The sequence below is a fragment of the Takifugu rubripes genome, chromosome 13, assembly GCF_901000725.2.
Source record: "Takifugu rubripes chromosome 13, fTakRub1.2, whole genome shotgun sequence".
Taxonomy (NCBI): Eukaryota; Metazoa; Chordata; class Actinopteri; order Tetraodontiformes; family Tetraodontidae; genus Takifugu; species Takifugu rubripes.
Genome location: NC_042297.1, coordinates 4,322,341 through 4,347,557, shown reverse-complemented (window position 1 = coordinate 4,347,557; position 25,217 = coordinate 4,322,341). Strand labels below are relative to the sequence as shown.

Genomic DNA, 25,217 nt, shown 5'->3' with positions numbered 1-25,217 from the left:
AAAAGTGTAAGCATGAAACGAGATAAATTGAGCCGCAAACGACACAGATCCTATCTAACACATAGTCAATAACTTCTGCACACTAGGAACACATCTGACAAGCTGACAGGAACATCACAGCTTTTATATCTGATGCTGGGTGCAGGAGGTACATAGCAAATATGGAATTTAATGCAATCAAGAAGCAAAAGGAAAGACACAAGGAAGCTTGGCAGGAAGACGAGACAACACAGACACATCACAGGACACAAGGCCAATCAATACTGAAACTAATATCACAGAAACAGAAATAATCAAAGAGAACACCGAATCATCACAGCCAGGAGGGGCATCATAATGTTTGTCCTCTGAGATGAGAAAAGATGCACTAAATTGATTTGTTAGGAAATGAAAGTGAGTAAAGCTCATTTTTAACTTAGCTGAAATAATTGTTCTGGCTTCTGAACGGTTAGCATCAGTTCAATAATTAAATGTTGCGGTCATTTATGCTGCACGCATAACAACTGGAATGAAATTTGGGTTTTATGAGACTTTCCTGCTTTTCCTTTTGACAGAAAAGAAAAAGCTTTCATTGAGAAACTCAGATCATCCTACACAGAATTGTAGAATTATAGGCTAAATGGTTCATATGCTGCTGGATGGAAAAGTGTTATATGTAAAATGTCACACTCTATCAAAACACTCCTCTTTTTTTCTTCTGTTATTCTGCGCAACATTTGACTCCACTCTGCAGTGCAGAGTTGTGGTGTTCTATATAAATACAAATGGATGAAATGCACAGGGGCCATAAACTTAACAGTATTAGCAAAAACACTACACAAATTGGCATCTAAGGTAATAGACTGTTGTCCTGGAGTGTATCTTTGTTGCAGCAAACAAATGTATTGTAAAAATAGTCAGTGTGATTTGATCAAATATATGGTTTGGAGTAGAAACATTTCATTGTTTAATTCTGGGCATGGGCATTAGAAAACAGTGTACTGTACATTTGTTATATAATTGTTCTATTTAAAAAAAATTGAATTTCCTAATCCTTAAAACCAATCACTCTCTGGTGAATGACAAGTGGAGAGCACACTTTGTAACTCTTTTTATGCTTTTTTTTTTTTTTTTACTGGCAGCTTTCCTTTTCCTTCTCTAGAGAAAAGTGAAGGAAATCTGGACACGGGGTCCTCGTGTATACTCTTGGAAGAATTTTCAATGTTTTTAGCCATCAATGAGTTGCACTTGTGGAATATGTTCCTCTGCAAACTACTGAATACACGACTGAAAGCAGAACTGATACCATTAGCGATGAGTCCGTTCACGACCTCCTTTGTGTTCAATACACTGTGAAGATTCTTTAGTGATGGTGCCTAGACAGATAAATGTGATGGTTATTTTGTATAATAGCTTAAAAGCAAAATTAACATGTTTTGTACAATGAAGAAGTACCCATTCTAAGCAAAGAGAGCCTCATTTCAATAAAGATGTAAATATGTTTCTGGATATTGCACTAATGAATGCCTGATTATTGGCCAACCTCACCATGATATGGGTAGGTGGAGCCGGGGGATAAATCTGCATTGACCTCCTTGTAGAATTTGCAAAACATCTCAAACATAATGGCAATGCCATAGATTTGAAATATAGGATGAAAAGAATAGGGGAAAGAAAATCATTAAGCAACTCACTGAGGCAAAGAAACATATGCTTTACTAACAAATTTAAAGCCGGCACGTACGCAGCTTATCCACTATTAATGTCACTCCTGATAGACTTGTAGGACAATAGGAAATTATACTGTAAAACATACTTGGACTTGCAAATGTTGGCATGTGTCAACAAATACTACAAAACACATCTTGTCATGATCTGTCGTTAAGCTAATGAGCTCAAATTTCCTTATACATTCCGCATCTTTTCCACAAGAACACCAGAAGGATTTAGCTGACCCTTTCCTGTTTATAACAGTATAACATACTAAATCTGATGAGAGACCATCATTTAAATACAACGGCCACAACGCAGGAACAGAAAATAAAAAGTTACTCTTCACAAACAAACTTACAACTTGTTAGAAAGGAAGATGAAGATTCCCCTTTGGATTTTATTATTGAAAAAGCCATCGACATGACTATAAAAGCCCCCATTAGTTCCTCTGTTAATACCTTATGAAGATCTTTGTGGCTTTTCTGTGGCTACTCCTGCTTCCTCCCACCGGCCAAACCCATACACATTAGCCTGACTGGAGACTAGAAATTGACCTGAGGTTTGAATTTCACCAGGGGGCGAAGCACTACCCTCTTACTGAATTGGAAACTTGGCTTCAGTAGGCCAAAGCAGGGAGTCAGCAGGTTGTGCCTCACCTCCAAGCCTTACACAGAGCAGCTGCATGTGAACCCAACAGCTGCGGTGTCTTGAGCTCATTTAGGGCAGCCAGTTAAATTAAAGTGGACCCTGCAGTCTGGTAACACTGGGAACCATCTTCTTCAATAGATGTCACAGCTTTTTCTTCTGTTGTTTAATGTGTTCACCACTCTCAAACAGACAAGACACATCTGCATTTCTCTGCTCGCTTTAATATGAATTCCTATTAAGAATCTTAGGAAAAATGTTTGATTTGATTGACTGATCTAATATTGACCTGTTACCGGGGTGAGGCACATCCACTGCAGTGATCAGTGGCTCTCAGGTGATTTCATGCAGTATAACAGCATAACAAGCAAGGTCCTATTAAAAACACCCTCTGAGCTGCACCTTGAATATGCTTTACATGTGTTTATCGAAATATTTGCCCCTCCAGGCTTTTGTGTAATGATATTTTTATGAGTCATATCAGTTTATGTGCATTTCTTGGTTCTTTAAATGTCTGTGTGCTCATCACTGTAATGTCTTTATTGCTGTGTAAATATTTCTGCTCAATTCAACTTATATAATTATTATTTGAATATTATTTCATGGGTTTAAGTGAGCATGTTTTGTGGCTGTACTGCTTATAGGTTATTGCCTCAACTATGATACATCTAGCTTATGTAAAGATGTGTAACTGCAGTCTTTTACATGTGTTTTCTCTCATCGTTGTGTTGAATTTGCTGTACAATATGCTGGATGTGTGTGACATTTTATTAACACTGTAAAACACATGCGTGCACATGCTCAGCAGGAAGTAAGGAGGTGACGATATAAGTGGAAGTGAGAGGTTATGGAGAGGATATAGCAGCAGGCTGGCAATTACCCCACTATCATACCTTGAACACAACCACACACACACTCATTAAATCACTCCTACATTCCCATCTGTAGTGAAGACACAGGAATAGATGCCAGCTCTGCATGTGTTAGTGTGTCAGGTTTAGCATGCACCCTACATAATGTGTCCATGTCCTCTGCAGCAGAACCCACACAGAGGCCACAGAGATGTTGGGCACCTAAAGACATACAGTTGTTGTGAGACCTGTCCTTTTGCAGAGAGGAGAGACAGTCACATGGGTCCAGAAATACCTGAATATACTGTACATCCAGTATATATGAAGGTCTTTCCAGGACAGAAACCCCTCATCCAGGCCTTGAAGCCTGAGGGTTCACTGTAGTAATAGCCGTTCCTATTGCTGGTACTTGAATCCTATGGCTTGAGATGCCAGATGCTTGTGGCATTGGTATGATCCAGACTCATTTTTTAAAAATTGCAGAAGAAAGTTCTGGATTAGGATATTGCGCAGTGCAAAGAAAAAAGATGACTATTCTGACTACTTGAATATCTCATTTATTTTATTTTAATGTGTGGTATGACTGAATGTTTTCTTCCCCAAGCCATTTAGTTATCATTTTTGCTCACTGACAAGGTGCTCCATCATGCTGGAAAAGGCACAGTTCATCACCAGCCCGTTCTTGGATGATTGGGAGAAGTTGCGCTCACAGGACGTTTTGGCAACGTTCCTCGTTGATGGGCAACTTTGAGAGTGAACCTACTCCCCAGGCTGAAAAGCAAACCCACACATGAATGGTCTCAGGATGCTTTGGTGTTGCATTTCCAACGCACAGGTGATGATGGGGCTCACTTGTTCTTGCTCAGACAGGCTTCTTTTCAGATGCCTCAAACAATCAGACAGGAGATTTATCAAAGAAAATGACTTTACCGCAGTCCTCAGCAGCCCAGTCTCTGTATCTTTGCAGAATATCAGTCTGTCCTTTGTGTTTTTCTTTGTTGCTGCTCTGTGTTTGCAAATGGATTCACACATGCCTGATGTCTTTCCTGGGCTAGCCCAGCAATACCCTGGTACTACTTTCTTTCACTCTGAAGCATTCTTCACAACAATTAAACCCCTCTCCTTGAATTTCTCCATGATCTGATGAATGGTTGATTTAGTTGCAGCAGTTGTACTTGAAGCAATATCCAGCAAAAATAAAAAGCCCTTTTTTGTGCAAAGCGATGACGACTGCACAGATTCTCTTGCAGGTTCCCATGCTTAACACAGAAAGAACAAAGATTTCAAGCACACGCACCCCCCCACCTTTTTAATCCTCTCGTCTCTAATCAGCCTGTCTACAGAAGAGTATTAGGGCCACCCAGGAGAAAAAACTAAGAGGAGTAGTTTTTCTTTCCTTAATGTACTTTGAGTAAAAAGTTGAAATGTCAAGAATAAAGTTGGAATGTCAAGAATAAAGTTGAAATGTCAAGAATAAAGTTGGAATGTCAAGAATAAAGTTGGAATGTCAAAAATAATAGTCGAAATACATTTGGAGAAGATGGTCAAAACACAATTACAAAAATCAAGTCAAAATAAAATGCTAAGAAAAAAAATCAAACTACAATATTGAGAATAATGTTGAAATATAATGATAATCAACTTCAGCCTTGTGTTTCATGCAGTCTCCTCAAAGTCCTAATACTGATATTGACACCGTGATTGTGAGCTTAAAGAGAAACTGTTTGTTACTAAAACTGGCTGCAAAGTATCATTTCACGTTCACGACATTTTGTAGGAGGAGTCACATGCTTAGTCTCAAATGGCTGACTTTTTTCCCCAACATATTTTGACATTTTTCTGCATGATAAGATAATTTACCTCCTTGTCTCTTTGTCATGGGTGAACCTAAAACTCTTGGCAGCGTGCTCTCAGGAGTCATAATATCAGCTGACTTTTTTTATGGCAGGAATATAATTAGAGGACTGAAGGTGTTTTGGGGCAATTAAGTTCAATTTCATCATTCATCTAAACACTTCCTGACACTCTAGAGTATCAGCAAATCATAGAAACCGGGCTGCAGAAGTCACAAACAGTAATATTGCTTCCTCTTGCAATAATTTACAAGAGGAATAAGAATTTTAATTTCCAAGAAATGACTCTTACCTGTGGGTACTGCCCTACACGTCTGAAATAGAGAGTGTAACATGTAATGGCGGTCGGCCGTTAACTACTGATAACAGTGTGTGGCTAAATGAATCCTTGCTAATTACAACTAAAGAGTAGATAAGAGAAATAAGATGAGCGCAGCAGTTTTTGAAACCCTTATAGTTTGTTCAGGCAGGTGAGCACATGGTTGGTGGGAAAATGTTCATCTGACCTCACCACCAAAATTTAAGGGTGAAATATAACGGGTTAATAAATGTAACATTGATAAAACATATTTTAACTGTGAATTTTAACTCACCTCTTTTCCTCCTTCCTATTAGGATGCTCAGGCAAAATGGGGTTTTAAGCACCACCAGAGAGAAAACAACAGGGAAGTGAGCAGAGGGGTCTTTTATTTGATATGTAAGTATTTCTATATGTTCAGATGGTTTATATTTATCGATTATATGTGTATATTTTTAGTCAGGCTTTATGTGAGTATTTATTGTACTTTTTGTGGGGTGATTTCAAACATCACGTGGCTGCTATGCTTAGGCTAAATTGAGGGATTAGAGAGGGTGAGATCTAAAAGGCTCTCGGTTGTGGTGTGGGCAATACAGAATGAAGGATCTGAACTCCCTGCTCTCTCGGTCACCTCATTGGCTTTGCCGCTCGGTCCATCTTACTGTATTGTAACTTTGCAAAGCTGCGTGCCTCGCTAGCACAGTCGCTTCTCAGTTAGCAGCAGCCGTGAAAAAGAAAGTAGCTCAAATTGCTTTATATTTCCTATCAGCTGCTTTTTCTACCCTGTTTACTTAAACAACCAAGTCGAAGATAGTGCTCTTTCTTTGTTATGGTTCCTGCAGGAGTATCAAAAGACACCTTTGACCTGCAGGTGCAATGTTAGGATGGAAAGACACCAAATTATTACCACATAACTAGATGTATATTTCCATTTATTCTTTTGTTTATTGTGAAGTTTGTCATTGAACCTTTTAATTAGTTTTCCTTCTCTATATTGGCACCATTCAGAATGCACTATGTTGAATGGAAACGAGTGCTGTGACAACCTTTTTAACCCATTCTGGATATAACGCTGCTCTATGCTCATAAATAATTCAGGATGTGTAAAACAGATGCATTATGTAGAGCTCTATTGTTCAGACACTCTGTTTAATGAATAGGCATCCCTCAGAGCCATTACCTGAAAGCAAAGCTTTGCTCAGTGTTTTCCTCCCATGAGCATTAGTTGACCACCGTTGTTCTCCCATAAAGACAGGGGCGCTGCTCGGGTTCTAACTATCTAATGCTCATGTTCAGTAAATTGTGTTGGAATTGCTCCCCTGGGAGACATGAACATGACAATGGTCTGTGGTTAAGAAGTACTCGCTCATAACAACACCGCGAGTCTACTTGGCCTTTTCCTTTGAATAAGAAATTAATTATTCATCCACCATTGGGAAATAAAGAGGGGGGAGAAAAGAAGATGAGGTACTTTTGTACACAATAGATGTTTAAAGGCGCCAGTAATGCTGGAATTAAGGTGCGATGATAAATGAGAACAATGGAGGGAAAAGGTAGAGATGTCTTGATTCTAAATGAAAATCACTGACCACAACAAGCTTAGCCAAGGAAATTAAAACTTATGAATGTTTATGCATCATTTCTCATTGTTTTCTTTTAGAATAATCAGTAGCAGATCAGTTGTCAATTGTTGGCTGTTTACCACATGATTTATTTCACTACTGCCCATAGATACCAGCAGCAGGCCTATCTCTCTAAATCTCCACGCACGCTGCAAAAACATCACACCCGTGCACGTAGCATCAATGCTTAGACAGCCACGAAGTTAATTTCGAGAGCTGAAATGCCCTTTAATTACCAAGTCTCAATTAAAATGCACAGCGCACGTGGTGGCACTATTTGAAGACAATATTGTCTCCCTGTTTATTTTCCGAGATGTGGGAGATATCATCTATCTTATCTCTGTGTTGTTCGTAAACAACATTTTGCTTTCAGTGAAATTCAAAATCAAAAACCCTTTATCAAATTTTCATCAACTGGATTATGTTGCCTGCCGGAGAAAATAATAAGGTGTAAGACCTGGTAAAATGCAATGTGGGGAGGATTAAAAAGAACGATTGATTAAACACCGTCAGGGTTTTCTTACCGGCAGACAGCATGGGTCATGGGCTCAGGGTGGGGGAAAAAAAAGTCCTATCTACTAGACACACATCCAGCCAATAAGCTGGTCCATGACTATTTCCTTTTAAATAGTCACATTTATGCCATGAAAATGGCGTCTTTGATATTGATTGACAGCTTGATTCTACATAGAGGTTTGGCAGTCGGATGTACGGGCAGCGATTCAATAACTTACTCTCACTTTCCAGGTCTTTCTCCACCAGTTCTGCCGTTCAATGATTTCACCACAGCGAGATGGCAGTGCTCATAATCTGAATATATTGCCATCAATATTGTACACTAAAAGAAAGCAACAACATCGACAACAACAACATCATCAAAATGATGTCATTAGCAACATTAATGGTTGGGCTCTTGACTAAGATATAGCCCTTTAAAGCCCATTGATCACAAATTAAGGAAGGAATCCAATTCATTTCAATTTACTTACTGCAGCATTTTTCTACTCTTCTTTGCCCTGAAACACGCTGCACCAACAGGTTATCACCTGATCTCCTCAGACAGGAAGTGAGGTGCCAACAGCACTACCAGCAAGGAAGCTGATAACATTAGCTGCAGGGAGGAGGGGCACACAGGTGATAAGGCATCAACAAAGGTAGTGAGAAAAGAAATGTAAGTCAAGGCTGAAGAGGTAAAGATAGTGTGAGCGTGCATTTGATTCCATAGAAACTGCATGTCGAGGTACCGGAGTGACCTATAAATACATGCTGCCAGCACGGTGGGCAACCTCCAGCCAGGTTGAAGTCGTTTCCATAGCAGTAAATGCCATTTATCTAATGTATTGGCCTATTACGACCTCTCCTCTCTATGCTCCTGCTGAGGGATCCCCTGCAGTCTCACAGCAGGGCCACCAACGCACAATTGATTGGGGAGTCGTTCTATTTCTGCAAGCAGACCCTCACTCATGCGCTTGTCTCTTGCTTTGCTTTCATCCTGCTCTCTCTTTATCTGCCTATTTTTCTTTCTGTGTTCCTCTGCCTCTTCCTTTTTATCTCTCTCGGCTGTCTCTGTGCTCTCCGAGGACTAGCTGCAGGCTGCATTGTCAGGCCACTCTTGCAAAAATCAATAGTATCATTCTAATTCAAACTGATATCAAAAGGCAACAAGCCAGCAAACTATTTCTCTGTAGGCTTATCATAAGCCTGTGTTTTTCGTTTGGTCCCTTCAATCTCCTCTTTAGTGGGCCCCTCTGGGTTTCCCTCACCCAACATGTCTGAACAGAGTTTGTTTCATTTGAGGCTGACGAATTTGGCAGAGAATCGTGTGTTTCCAGGAGCCCCCATTTATGAGATATCCATTCCTGTGATAAGTATCCCGCATACTGGCAGACAAATGCTCTTCCACAGCAACGCAGGGAGCGGCCCAAAGTTTTTAGGCCAAAAGTTTTTTTTAAAAACCCAACAATTTTATATTCTCAGAAGCCCAATTTTCATATGAACAATGCAAGTAGACAGGAAGGATAAACAAGGCAGGGCGCATTAAGCACTTATTTATTCCACTTTAGGTCCACCAGTAACATTATCTCAATGTAGTTATTGCAAATTGTCAATGTTGTAGCCCCTCTGGCTGTACCAAACCACTAATACTCCTCCTCGCACAGCCCAAAAATGCTTATCAGTGTGTTTCGATCAATTACACAGTCATTTGTGAGGCTAAAATGGAGTCCAGATGTATGTGGAGATGTTAAGGTGCTGTTGAAATCCAATATTAATGAGATAATTTGATCAACTTTGCACCAGCAGACATTCTGCGGTTGGATTCTCAGGCCATAACCGGGGTTATGGTTGTTTTACAAGAAGTCTTTTGCAACTCAGCAAGACTTGTAATGACTTAGCGTTGAGCTCTTTCCAAAGTAGAGGATTTAAAAACAAGCCATGTTATATTTTCTCTCTTTTTCATCTTTCTTCAATAAGGTTCAGGAGGTTTTTAGTGTACAAGAGGCACATGTTCTCCCTAAATCCAATATTCCAGCTTAAGTGTTTTTCATTTTAAGGTGGTGCGCACACTGCTTTGAGGAATTCTAACATTCATACATGGTCAGCCGAAAGAGTATGTGGACTTTGTGATACGTATGAGGAACGTTGTTAGATGTGTTTCCATCCCTTTGCGTTGCAAGTCTTGCTCTCAGATATTACAGATATTATCTGTTAATTTGAACTCTGAAGTCACTCCAGCTGTAAGATACTCAGCTGTAAGATACTCAGCATCTTGTCTTAATACGAGTTTGTAGTGATCCAATTACAATTGTTCTGCATTTATTTGGTCTGTTTTCATCTTGACTAACACCTTGACCAACCTTGGCTAACAAATCACGTGTTCACTGTGACCTACTATATATAGAAATGGCCAAATACAATTTTACTATAATACAATATTAAATCTGGAGTCATTTTCTTGGCTTTCGCAACGCATTGTACACCTTCTTCTCACTTATCCGCTACTTGACGCTGCTTTTTTGCAGCTTTTCCACTGTGACAGATCCCGTCACAGTAGACTTGTACACACACTTTTACAATTTTACACACTGTGCAAAAAGGTGTATGTCATAAAGGGGATTGTGCTATGTGGTCGTTCCTAAGACGACACTGAAGCTCAGAGACAATATACTGCCATTGGCAGGCTATATTTCAATGCTACAAATGGCTTCATAAACCTTTTAGGTAAAAATGCTGTTAGCATTTCATGAATGGAGAGGCGACAGGTCTGAACACTGAATAAATCCAAAGACACTAATAATACTAATTATTATTATTAATGATGATGATGATAATAATAATTATTATAATAATTATTATTATAATAATTATTATTATAATAATTATAATAATGTAAATCCTCTCACATACTCATATTTCTGCTGCTTATTTCTACAATGTTTTAAGAACCACTAGTGATTTTTGAATGTGTTGCAAGGACACTGGATGCCCCTTAGCCAGTTGCATATATTATAAGCAGAGACATTTTGCATGTGATATATGCAGAACACTCTTGGACTTCTGTGGGCTTGTTTTAAAAAACACATTTTAATTCTACTTTTGGTTTTGTTTATGTGCAATCATCCAACATGCAATTTCTTTGCCTATTACTACCAGCAATATGGACCTTTTTTTTTTAGGATTCTCAACAAGGAAGGTGGAAATGAAGAAAGTTTCATATAAAGGAAACAAGATGTTCCCCCCTTAAAATGCACAGTACGAGATGAGATATGTTTTAGATGAACCTGAACCCGATGTCAGTGTGGAAAGGTCCAGATGTACTTTACATGCCCACAAAACAATAACCCAAACTTACCTTTAAGTGATCGCAAAATGAGCTGTAGCTGTTGGCCCGTGTGGCCTGTTTGCACATTTGTACAGCCTCAGCCCTTTAATGCATCTGAGGGCTTTTCCCCTCAGGCTGAATCAACTGAGTCTGGTGGTCCCTGTAGGGGAGTGGTTTGTAAGTGGAGTGGTTTGGAAGATCTGCTGTCCGTAGCTGGATACGCTGTGTCAGTCATCTCTAATGACTTCAGAGACCTCTGATGGTATAGAGTTTTTTTTTCCTTTTTATGTATTGTCTCATCTCAAGAACAGGGGACGAGTAGAAACCTCGGGACACGGCAAACCATAATCTTCTACTGATGCAAATTTATTATTCAACCTTTAAAAATGGCTATATAAGATAAAATGAAGAATCTGCACCAGATGTATGACAACAGCCGACTGCATTTACTAATGATGGAACACAGAGGAAGATACTAGTTTAATACTTGCTCTGTACAGCCTAAACTTTGTTTCACTTCTAGTTCCCTTCAATCACACTTGCACCATGACAGTTTGTCCACACATGTTAAAGCCTCCCCAGCCAAAGAAGCAGTGATTCCATGTCATGTTTAGGCCTGCATATGTGCCTTCCTGATCTGTGCCTCCCGAGCACTAATATGATGCTGTAGTTCACTGTGGATCAGTGTGATTGTGTGGGTGAGTTAAAGAGAGACAGCGTGGGTGAGAACGCGCCAGAAGGACAGGTGTGTGTTGGCGATCACACCAAAGGAAGAGGTGAGCAGTGACGTTGTCAAGTGGTAGCAAATATACAGTGTAGGCAACAGTTTGCCCATCAATATTCAAGAAGTCCAATGCGTCACTTTCCAGCTGCTGGGCAAAAGTGACGGGGGAGTCTGTGGGATTAAAAAACAGACATGAGAGATGGTGAAACAGCTGCATTGATTAAAATGGAAGCGAATCAATTGCATGGGGCACATGAGTGAAAATCCATGAGTTATTCTAGTTAAGATACAGTGTTAGTTACTGTGAGAAAATCTATCCACATTCGTAATTCATTCTGACATTCTGTATATATGTAGCCCAAAGTGAGCAGAGTGGGAGTGAATCACAGCTCCTACATCATCAGGGCAGGGGTCTCTGCCTCCATGCATGCATACTGCGTGTTGCAGGAGCAGCAGCCAGGGCTGCAGAGTGGAGAGTCGGGTTGTAGCTTGTTAGTGGTGCAGGCACGGGGGATCCAGTTGCATTCCATCTATCAGAGGGTGTTCAAAATAACTCAAAAGCCTTCTGCATGCACCATTATAACCACAACAGGTGTGTCACTTCATATTTCAAGCTTATTGCATTCAGAACCTGTCATAAATGGAAGGTTGACGGAGATAGAAAATACAGCTCGGGGAGATGAGCAGTCCCCGCACCTTGTCAGCGTTAGATGATGCCAAGTAGACTCACATCATAATCATAGGACGCAATTTCTGAAGTTACTATGAAATATATTAATACAACCGCTGCATCCAATAACATGTAGCATAACAACAAAACTGTGACCAACAGGTGTTACACACAGCCTGAACTGCTGCTGCTGCTCTTCCATGCTGCTATTGTATGTATGTGATTGAACAACAACAATAATAATAATTTGGATAATCTGAATAACCTGTGTAATGGGGGAACAACCAATAGCTGAAAATGAAAATCAACCAGAGCCTTTTTAAAAAACAGCTTTTTTAGACAGCTCATCTTTTCCAAGATCGTCAGTGTCGTATTTTTTAAATTTGCATCAAGTCTCGGAGGAACTTCTCTCTTGGTTTTTGATTCCTAGACAAAAGTTGGCAGTTTATGACAGTTTATGGAGCAACATATCACCAGGACGCTGATAAACTTTTTGCATTTTAAAAGGAGCACACGTGTATGTCTCATTAGTGCTACCAAATGAAATCTCAGTCAAAGGATCGCTGCTCTAATTAAAGACAATAAGGGCAACAACAAAATAACATCCACTGCATGGATTTACGGATTTTTGGAAAATGTAAAACTTGCATAATCAATCAATCACACTTTTGTTCACTTATACTGATTTTTGTTCACATGTTCTAAATCATCTCTGATGGATTGTTTCTTTATGGAAAAATACTGAAAAAATTGATGAATATTGATGGGAGGACAGAGAATGAGCCACTCTGTGTTGGTATGTTTCCAGATATGGAGGCAGACGCAGGTATGTTCAGATTAAATAGACTTGATCTTGGCAGAGGTTGGACTTTCTGAGTGCCTATGGTTTATTATGAAACAATTAAGAGCATTTCTGGGATGGCAACAGTGCGAATGCCTAAGAAAAGGCCTTTAAGGACCTGAAGCATCCTCCTGACCAATCACAGGGTCCAGAATGATCACTTTGGACACGGATGGAATGATCACCAGCATCAGCATTACCTTCCACTCCACTGCCTGTTTTCACTGCCTGGGAGCAGAATGCACAGCATCTTTATGGATTCAACACACAGTCAGTGCATTCAAAAAAAACCAAAACATTCAAAAAAGCAGCAAGAAAAACCTTTCAGTTAAGAATGTTATTTTCTCTGTTTATTTTCTTTCTTTAAAAAATAAAAACAATGGTGTGCCGTCGCCCCATAACAAACAAGAAGATAATTATCTAAAGCTATTCATTCATTCCTGTGTATTTTGGAGATCTACTGTGTAACTCAGACCATTTGGTTCAAAAATTGCCTCGTTGAAGATTTTTTGGTTGTATTTTTCTCTGTTTTTCTGTAAAATGTTTAAGCCTAATAAGCACAAGCTTCAACCACACTTTTTTTTGTTAATATTAAAGTAAATCTCATCTATTCAAAAGAAAGGGTTAAATGCTAATCATCTAAACCAATTTGAACTGAATTGCACATAGCACATAATCAGTTAGAGGACAAGCTAAAAGTTTTTAATTAGAATTGTTTTTTTTCCCCATTTTGCGTGTGTTTTTAGTTTAGAATAAATGAAATAAGTCTTGAGGTATTACGGTTGGTGAGGGACAACTCCATTTGAACCCATACGAACAAATGCAGGCAACATCTGCCAGGGTGGATGAGTAAAGTAATAAATAATTCATGGTAAAAATATTATTTTAAATGCAACATTTGCATACATGCATGATGCTATATGGGGACACTGGTTTGCATCTACACTCACTGGATTTATTTTGTCATTTTAATTCACAGTTCATACCATGCTTTGTGTAGAATATTCAAATTCTTATTAAATTTGCTGCTTAGCTTTTCATTAGATTTGGTTTACTTTTTAAGTGTCCACGAAAAAGCTCAGCATGACTATAAACATCATCTCCGAGACCCTCAGTCAGAATTTACGTGTGTGTGCTTATTTTGGGATGGAGTAGAAGGGTGAAATAAAGCTGGGTAGGTTTTAAATTGCCTTTTAAACTTTAGTTTAATGTTTCTGCAGAGGCATTGTTCAACCTGACTGGAGGATCATTGAGGTTATGAATTTTTTTAAAATTCGTTATGGTTTTATTGCTTTTGTGAGTTTTATTTTTATGTTATGTGCTATCTGAATGATTAGTAACTATACAGTATCTTAGACAGAAAGTCCTCTACATTACTGTACAATTATGCAATTAAGCTGATGGATTCGCTCACATAATGTCGCCATGCTGATGGTCACTTATTCATTCAAGAATTGAACATTAAAAGTTACATTAAATGTGTCAGCTGTTTGTTAAATTGATTCATTTTCTCATTAAATATTTTCCTGCATATTTATGTAAAGGCCATATTGTCAGCTGTGGTCTGTGTATGAACATGAACTATAGAAGAGAGTTATGATGGCCAAATGTTTCCTTTTTGCTCCAGTTTTACACAACAAATAGAATTATACTTTACCGTACTCAGCAATGTGTAACCATGGAATTTACTTTTAGAAGCCCACGTATGAATAGCAAGTCCATCAGGTTTAAACAATGAGTAACAATTAAATTAAAATTATTCTTTATTATTTTGGCTATTGTGCAGCAACAAAACGTTATTCAATGACACATACAGGTTATGCACAGCACAGAGATTTTTTGTTAAAGAAATATAACTAAAATCGTATAAAAAAATAGCTTTTCTCTTTTTTCCTAATGTGTTACCATTAGACCGTACAAATGATCAATATAGGACAACGTGACAGCTTGCCTGGGCAGGGAGCAGCGAATTAAATGCTCAGCTGATCTGACCACCCTCGCTGTCCCCTCAGATGGAATCATTAACCCCCCTCTGTTCTTTAGTTTGAGTAAGTGGGAGCTCTGATCAAATGTTGCAGTTAGCGCATCTGTGACCAAGCGACCACAGCATATATCACACAACAGCTTCTTCAAAATGTGCCTAAACACAAAGACAACAGCATTTTCCGCAAGGCAAAGTGTCTTGGTAGAAAAAACTTGAACAAACAATTGAAAAAATGTTTGCAAAAGGGGATGAAGTTCCACAGGACCTGATGTGCTTGGATAGACCCCACCATGCCGCCATGAGACAGCCGAAAATGGCCTGAACTGGCCTCGTGAAGGGCTTTTATTCCAGCTCCCTGAGAAAACATAAACACAGAGACTCACTTTTACATATCACCTAGCAAGACCTGATCTTATCTGAAGGAAAAATAAAATAAAGCACAAATAAATGTCAATCTGATGATTGTTTGTTAAAATGAAAGAAATAAAAACTGAAATTCCTACCTGATGCTCTGGTTGAATTAAAGAGCAACTCCAAGAAATCTTGGCAAAAGAGAAAGGTGCAGATGTACTGTTGTCGCAATGTTGATGATACCTTCACAAGAAATTTTTTGGGCAATATCATCATGACAGAGGAATAAAGTAGCTTCGAGAGAGCATTGACTGACTTTGTTCATTCATAGACTTGAAAGCAACAAGGAACAATAGTGTAACAAAAGAACAGAACAAAACTGTTATACATTCTATTATAACAACTCAAAAACTGAAAACATTGAAGTCCAACAGAAACAACATTGCAACCACAAAACAGAATATGAACTTTTGATGCAGGACAGTACAACAGAATAAGACTAGGTGATAAAATAAGACAGGGATCAAAGGGAAATTCAAATTCCTCCCACATCGTCAATTCAACAAAACCATTTAGTCCTTGGGCTGCAAAAAAATCTTCAGTAGCTCTCTCTCCTGCAAAGAGCAGTGTTGTGTGAAAGTACCAGTTGTCATCTTTAGAATATTCTCGCAACAAAAAGGTATTTGGTCAAAGTATATTTAAATTGTCTGTCAACTTTGTTCAAAATTGAAAGTGTAGTGAGGTGAGCATTATTTACAGTGTGGTGCTGATTTTATTTAAATCCCCCTACTTAGAGAGGGACGTTATTTGAATGTTATGTCAGAAACCTGCTCAAAATACTAATTGAAACAAATATTAGACTACTTCCAAAAATGTCTTTGAGCGAGCAAGGGCTGCCATTTTTCTGGGGACAGGCTCACAAACTACAAAATTAGATTCTTCCAATGGCCTTGGAGGCAAACCACCATACAAACAATAACCAAATATGTTATTTACACTATCCACCATATGAACATATATAGACATTTTGTGGGTTTGAGGATTACATTGGATGTTTTTATTATTAATTAAAAATGTATAATTGGAGTCCAACATGAGGCACACATTCATATTTAGCTAGATCTTTCTCCTTTTTTCATTTCAACATGTAATGTTAATGCCAGAACTCATCCATCTTGGCAAAAATAAAAGGCAGTTATTTAATATAGATGCACTAAACAGGATTTCCAAGGCATGTCATTAATCACTGGAAGCAGTATTGGCTGTTACCCAGTGAAAAAAATATTCAAGTCAGTGAGGGGTATTTCCTTAAGGCGTTCTCTTTATTGTTATATCATTATTTATTCATGGGGATGTTAATAATGAGTCTAATGTAAGTGTAGTTATCACTACAGTTCACCAAAATAATTTTTAAAAATGCACAACTGATATAGACAACATGACTTCAAAAAACATGGATGATACTGTTACAGTGTACGTGGATGGGGGAGATGATTATTCAGAGACTCCTCAACTTTCCATAGTTTAACTCGGATAAAACTGGAGTTAACACTAGGTCCAAAAAACCTAAGGGACATATTGTCTACTGATGTGGCCTTGCTGAGTGGCATTGATCTGGCTCCCAGTACCATAGTAAGGAAACTTGGTGACTTGTTCAATCAGGATTTGACTTTAGATACCTATATTAAGCATGTCTCGAGTTCCACCTTTTTGTCACCTGCAAAACAATCTCCTGTCCCAAAGTGATGAAGAAAGATTAGTCCATGCATCAATTTCCTCCAGGCCTAATGACTATAATTCATTTTTATTTTTTTCCGAAAAAGTCCTTAAAGTTTCTACAGGTCCAAAAATGCAGCTGCTTGGGTGTTGACAAAAACAGGAAAAGAGATCATATTAATTCAGTATCGGCTTTTCTATGTTGGCTCCCTGTTAAATTTAGAGTACATTTTAAAATCCTCCTCACATATTTGGCTGATCATGGTCTTGTTATTTATTGCCCTCTTATTTAAACCTTATAAAGGCTTATCATCCAACACACAGCCTATCATCCTGTGTTTGGAGTGCAGCGCTCTTGCTTGTAGCTCCTAGGGTTTTCTAAGGTAGTATAGGGGCAGAGCCTTCAGCTGTCATTTTCTATGGAGCCAGCTCCCAGTCTGCAAGAAGGAGACACAGTCTCGCTTAAAGATCATTTTAAGCCAGCCCTTAAACTTTCCTTTTATATAAGGCTCAAAATTAGGGTGAATACAGAAATGGCGTTGGGCCGATGGTAGTTCACTCTGTTGGGAACTGGTCTGAGAAGCGGAAGGTTTTCGGTTCAAGCTCCACTTCCCTCAAAACGTGGAAGGTGTTCTGGTAGTAGGGGAAGGTGCCAGAACACCTTCAGAGCACTGCCAAAGTTCCCTTGAGCAAGGTACCAAACCCACAAATGCTCATAATGGGCCCTGTGACGGACTGGTGACTTCTCCAGGGGTGGACCTGCTGTCACCCTTTGTGTACCCTTCCCGTGACCCCGAAAGGGATAAAGTGGTTAAGAAGCAGATGGTTTTTAAGCTTTCATAACCAAAGTCCGGGTCCAGGGTGTAAGAACAGAGGATGTCACAACTGTGCAGCTTGTAAAGCCCTCCAAGGCAAACAATGTTTGTGATTTGGGGTTTTAAATACAATAAACCTGAACCCAAACTTTTCCAAATAGGTGTTTGGGACCGTGAAAGTGGAGAGTGACAGCAAACTCCCTGTGATCTTTGGTGTACTTATGGCTGTGTGCTGACAAGAGGTGTACAGGAAGATCAGGAATTCATTGAGCCTAAGACAATTATGAAAAACACTTGAAATAACTAGGAACTCTAAACAGACAGAAAAATATGATTGTAGATTTTCTACAAATTTGTATTTTTTTTACGTGAGCATAAATCAATCTTGTCTTTCAGGTTGACCGTTATGATGAGTGTCATCCCTCTGAGATGCTCCTAAAGACTGTGCACTATGTTCTTTGCTCTCTTCTCTCTAGACATTGCATTTCTTTTTTCACTTTTCAGACTCTCCACCCTAGCCAAGGGACCAATGAATGGGGCCCTCACATCATCAGATGATGAAGGTAGAGTGTAGGAGTGGTCCTAGAGGAAACATAGGATCGTCAAACAAAAGATTTCTGAAAAAAGTGACATAGTGAGAGGTGGCAGGAATGACAAGAGTCTTAAGTATAACAAGTATCATCATGTGCACAAGCGTTTGAGGCATGTCCAGGGAGTTATGTACTCACAACTTTGGATACAGACGGGTTCATCAGTCTCTTGGACAGGCTGTGAACACAATGACAGAGCCTCTTGAGCTTTTTTCAGCTCTCAGATTTCTGGTGGAACAGACTAAAGGGAAGGATAAAATATTTCAAATTTATCAAAGTGTATTATAAAATATATAACTGATACTTTCACACTCAGAAAAATATATATAGCATGTCATTTTTTATCTCAGAAATGATAGTGGCATGTACACACATTGGAGGTGAGCTGGGAAATTGAAAACAGAAGAAATAGCTCCTTCTCTGATCCTCACTGTCTGGGAACAATGGTAATATTATCATGATATTGTGCTTACACCTGTTGTTTTTGACTATGGACGGATGTTAACTGAGCTATTAACTAGATGTGCTTTAATTAATGGATATAAGCCCATGTGCTGAATAAAGTAAAAGCCATTAAATGAATTAATTCTGCAGGGAAACACATATCATTTTCCACAATGATGGAAAATTACACTCTGAAACTGATGTTATGATGGTGAAAAGCACAGAGAATATGAGTCAAATAGGATTAAAGGTTTAACAGTAAAATTTGACCCTATTTATCTACTAAGGGTAATTCCCTGAGAATTCATTTGGACACTTAAATGGTTCGAACAATTCCATACAGCATGCACAGGGCATTTTACCCTCTCTGATTCATGCCTGCACTGATAAGGTGGCAATGTTGGCATGCCTTTAGCACTGGGTTGGGCATCTACCACTCCAACCCATACCACATGTATGGGTTCTCCTGCAGCCTTTTGCCAGCAGTTTTCCATACTTACATATTAGGCCTCCTCCAATTTTCTGCCAATATTTGTTGCCTTGTTGACTTCTACTCTCAAGAAAGTTACCCTATAAAGGAAATCATCTTACAATCGTAAGGTTTTCTACTATGATTTAATTAATATTTCACAGTTGGAATATTTTCACAGTCCAACAGCATCATATCAAATAATGCTTCCAGTACTATATAAAATAAATATTTGCCTGACTGCCCCCTTGTGATTAATGCCAACATGTTTTGATGTGTGTTAATTAATATTTTAGGGTAGCATATTTTGATACACAAACAGGACCCTATCAAAAAATGCTTCCAGCGACAGTGTACAAAATATTTTTTTTAATTATCTAATCTTTATATTCCAAAGTAAAGTCAAGAACAACATTACATACGTATTAACTTTTATCTCATGTGTTTAATAACCATTTGAAATGCATGGAGCAAAAATATTTGGCTTTCAAATTTTGATTTACATGCATAGAACTACACTGTTGCACTTTTTCATAGATTGAATAGGCCGATGTTAAATTTGGAGAAAACTTTAAAAACTGAAAAAACTTAGTTTTTAACATCTTATTTCTTCTATATCTTTTTACCTCATCTCACAAAAATTCATACCCATGTATTTTAAAGTCTGTTTGGTTTGGTTTTAACAGTTCTACTATGAGGTGGCATCGCATTCAGCCATCCCTTCACCCATATGCAGCTAGGATAGGCTCCAGTGCCTTCCCCATGACCCTGAAAGGGATGTAGTGGTCAGGAAAAAGGAAGGCAAGAAAACACACAGCAACATCCTCTTTGCTAAGTGCTTGAAATTCAGGTTTAAATACCGGTGGGTTCTGTGTGTTTCATTAGCAGTTTCGGTGTTGACAGGTCGGCGCAGCTTATTAGTTCACAGCTCACACAGCTCATGACTGTCTTAAAAATGTGTGGGTCACGTGTGGAACTGCTGACCATCTATATTTATTGACTAGTGTTGGGGGGCAGAGGCACATGGTAATAATTTATGTGGAATTGTCTAATTGTTATTTTATGAACATACCTATTTTTATGTGTAGATTTAATGTAACTTAAATAAATAGCAAAGATTTGAGTGGAATTTAAGGTTTTTTGACCAATTGCTCGGGGCCTCTAAAACCTTGGCTGCGGCCCTGCACTCGACCTCCTGATGAAATTTACAAATGCGGCTCACATTTTTATTGTTGTTCTTGATTTCATGCAACTATTTCTGAACCAAAGGAGGAAAAAAATACATTGTCTGTGAAGATAACTTCATTTTGTATTTTGATGATATCATAAGTGGATGTTCCCATGTAGCCTAGGGATGAAAAAAGCATTTGCACCACATTTCAAGGGTTCTCCACAAAAACCTATAGAAGCATTTTGAACAGAAACGACAGTTCAGTCAGGGCCACTGGAATTAAAGATTCATACAGTTATATTTGGTGGTCGCGCTCTACTCTGCTGCTCAGCTGCATCAGGAGATGAAATTAGAAGGGAAATAACTAAGATCACAGCCCAAGCAAATATGATATACTATTTTATTTCAACGGCTTTTGGGGGAATTGGGATAAGCAAAACTTCCACCCCTTTGCAAAGACACCAAAAACACTGAAAAACAACAAAACATATTCAACAGGACCTTCTGCAGGATAGTTCTCATTTATTTTAGGCAATGCTACAAAGCTTGACTGTCTGTGGTTTTCGGAGCCAACAAATGTCCTTCATCTCAACCTAAATTTATTTGATTTAGGGCTTAATGGTCGACTGTGTGAAAACCTATTAGGCCTTAAGAAGTGTCCAACTGGAAGGTGCTAGAAATTGAATGACAGATTACCTTATCTTTCTGAAATATCTGGGAACACTTATTTCAAAGTGAGGCCCTCATGCAGGAGTCAATCACTCAGGTCCAATTCTGACAAGCAAGTCCTTCCACCACAAATGGCAAAAAGGCCTTTTACAAACTTGAAATTTTTGTTTGTTTCTTTAATCTACTCAGGTCATTTTAAGTGTCAGGTGTTAATTAGAAAAACTTTCATGCATAAGTGTATGATAAACTAATCTCTTACATCCATTTCTGGGATTTCTGCTCTCTTTCATTCCTATGTTCTCATCTCCCTCTTTTTATGTAGCTTTTTAAAAAAAAAAAAAAAAATCTCATTCTTTATTCACTCCCTCTCTTGAGCTCTCCCTCTCACTTTTCCTCATTCCTGTCATTTTGACTTTAACGCTGTCTGTCATCTCTTGCACGACGGTGACCAAATTGTCTGAAAACAAGACTCCACTAACGTTTGTCTTTTTCATCCTTTCTTTTCAATTTTGTGTTTCTCTTTATTTTTATGCAGTATAGGAAGCACATGGTGTGACAGTTAAAGGAAATTTTGTAAAGTGTATTGTTAAATCTGAAAATAAAATCACAGGAAGTATTCAATGCACTATGTTTATTTTTATAATTAATTTCATTTGTATTGAAACATCAAAAAAAAAATATTAAAAAAACACTTACCGGTAAACCTTTAAGTAAAAAGCAATGTTTCATTTTATTTTCAAATGAACAAGTGTGCTTAAATGAAAACAGAAATTGAATCAAATGTTTTGTTGAAATGGTGTCTGCTTCTGGCATCTTCTCAGTGCCTCCATGTCATACCACATCACCGTAGTACAGATACAAGAGTAACACTTCACAATAACCATAAGTTAATAACTAACAGTTAATTGACATTTAAAAATGGATTGGAAGTTGTTTATTACAACTTATTTTGTTAAGTAGTGACTTTCCTGTAAACAATCTATAAATGTTCATTAATTATTAAAAATATATACTAACAATCTATAATTGCAATTATGTATGTTTGTGTGCATGTGTGTAAGCATGTGGAAGTCAAAGTGAGCCCGTGCAAGTATGCTGATCTTCACTGTTTATTGTGGGCAGGGGTAAGTTGGTTCACAATGTTTATTGAGAAAATGGGTCAATGATTGAGTCGGGTAGGATGGGATGAGTCCGGTTGTTTTTTGGAAATGTCCAATGCACAGATCAAATGGGTTGGGTAAGTTTTATGATGTTTTTGTACATTGCTGTGTAGCTAGTTACCGTTAGTTCTTCATCATAATATTCAACTTGTGTCTCGGTGTGAGATAAAGCCCTGCAGCCAGGATTTATCTGAGCCCCATCTAGTAGATAACACTCCCCCAATTCAAAACCCCCTCTCAGAGAGTTTAACTCTTCACTGGATGGATCTTTGTGATCACTGGATGCTAGTGTGATGTGCTGGCTTCTGCCTTGTCAATTTTCCAACAGAACAGACAGGTGAGCATTTTTTCCAGCCCCTCCAGTTCTGGAGACTGAATAAAACTGGGAAGCCCTCTGTGAGCAATTCCAAACTCCATCATTTTCCAAGGAAAATTGGCCTCAATTGACGATAACACCTCAATCTTCATATCAGAGGATGAGGAGGACGATGACATCTCAATGGCTCTAGTCCCAGCTGAAAAGTTGAAGCTGCACAAGTCTACCAGCAGAATGGCAGATGGAGTGAGCTCTCCAGCTCCCTCCATTAATGCTCGACCAATACAAATGTGTGCAAGAGAAACTAGATGTCCCCTGGCTCTTTGCAATAGCGGACCCCACCCTGTCCTACAATGAAGACAAACAGCTTATGTCTTACCCAAATTGCTAGTAACTGGCCAAACATTAATGTATTTCCATGATCTCTTCCTATTCTATCCTCTACCCGTACTCCCCCTTCAAACTCCCTGTCTACCCAGCCAGCCATCCGCAGGTGGGTCCCCCTACATGAGCCTGGTCCTGCTCAAGGTTTCTTCCTGTTAAAGGGGAGTTTTTTCTTGCCATGATGCTTGTTGGTAGTCAGGATTCTGTACAGCGCCTAGAAACAAATTTGATTGTAACAGACACTATATAAATAAAGATTGGTTAGTTAGTTGGTTGGTTGGTTGGTTGGTTGGTTGGTTCTTCCAAAGCCTCCAGTAGAAGTCCCCATAGCTGCACGGTAGTGCATCCCGAGTAGTAGCGATCTGCAGTCCTTCCAAGCATCTATAGCTGCAAACCAAGCCGAGGGGTTCCAGTATGCACTGACCAAGAGGGTGTACAAGGCAGCCTCCCTCTTTCCTTGAGTTCTCAGTATATTTCCATCCTTACTGGCACAGCTGTTTGGGGCATCCACTGATGACCAGGACAAAATGGCGATGATTGCTGATTTGTCCTTCCCTCCTAACCAGCTCATTTCAGGCCGGGAACGGTGATGGCGACAATCATTGTTCAGGTGCAAGTGAGATGACAGTCACTAACTTGACTGAGGGAGTGGACTGACATACTAGATATGCCAGTAATTCTGGGGAGCATTTTCAGTTCTGTACAGACCAAAATAGAGGAGAGATGTGAGGCAAGGAAGAACAAAGAAGCCCTGACACTTCATTTCACCGCAAGGGAACCACACCTTCACCTCTGGCGCAAATCACTTGCTCAAGCTGCTGTCCAGCCACCACCTTTCTGAAGCGGCTGCAACAGACAATCCAACTCCTCCCACTGAGGAAGTACCTCCTATGACCGTACCTCTTATGATAGAACAGGGGCTGCAGTAAGCTTCTCGGCTTTCCCTCAAACGGAAAAACTGGAAAGCAAATACAGCCTCATTATGGCTGTTATGCACATTTTCTCAGTGAAACAGGCTCCAGTTAGCCCATATTCCTTCCTGTTTCTCTGGCAAATAAAGTCTCAAACATAGGGGCAATTAGCTCGAGTCTTACAAGAGGAAATCCTCTCTCTGTTAGAAAAAAGAACAATCTGTTGTCGAAAAAGATATTTTCCAAAAGGAGTTTGTTTGCCTTTTATTCCAGATATTTCCTTGTTTCCAAACAGGGGGGGAAGAGAAATACATGCTATTCAAGACTTGCAGGCCTTTATAAAATTTCTATGGAAGTACACCTTCACTGTTGCATGTAGTAAGACCAAATAAATGTTTTTTCATTCAAATGCTTTTCATCCATAGATCTGATAGATGTGTATATCTATATTCCTGTTCAACCCCTTCATCTTTGTTAAGGCATGCAATGATTTTGCATCCAATTTGAACAGATAAGGCCGACAGGTGGCCAGTCTACTTCAGGCCATGGGACTATCATGTTAACTATGCCTTCCCACAAAAACATTTTGGTTAACTTGGCACCTTCTACATTCTTTCACCTTTTACATTCTCCATCTTTAATAGACAGTTCAACATCTTGGGCCTACTACCTGCAGCCTTGATTCTGCCCAGAACTTTTTTTTAAAAAATGTTTTCAACCTAGCATCAGATTTACTACAGATAGTTAACAGTTCTCACCAGACGGGCAACTTTCCAAAGGCCCTAAAGTCAGCAGTAAAAAAAACCGACTGCTCAATAAGAGCAGTCTGGATGCATCAGCAATTAACAAATATAGGCCCATAACAAACATGCCTTTTTAGGAAAGATAATTGACAAGTTAATGCTTTTATAACACAAAATAATTATTTTAATGTTTTTCAGTCTGGATTTGGATCCAACTACAGCACTGAGACAGCACTTACTGAATGATATTTATGTGAGAAGTTACCTATTCAAAATTTCAGTCTTAGTGTTAATGGATCTTAGTGCTGCTTTCAATATATTTGAACATACTGCTGGACAGATTCGAAAAATGACAGGGAGTACTATCTGTCAATTGCTAATTATGAATCTGAGAGCAGGAACATTATTGATGAAGTTCCCCAAGGGTCTATCCTTGGATTTATTTTATTTAACATCCGCATGCTCCCACTGGCTCAGA

The 25,217-nt window shown here is 38.9% G+C and overlaps 1 long non-coding RNA gene across 1 annotated transcript; it reads right to left on the bottom strand.

The window, feature by feature from the left end:
- Positions 1–1,097: 1,097 nt before the first annotated feature.
- LOC115252032 (uncharacterized) lies at positions 1,098–2,248 on the bottom strand. The gene is made up of 2 exons (XR_003890477.1): positions 2,151–2,248; positions 1,098–1,355 (listed from the first exon to the last, which is right to left on the bottom strand). It is a non-coding gene; the product is annotated as an uncharacterized lncRNA (long non-coding RNA).
- Positions 2,249–25,217: the final 22,969 nt, after the last annotated feature.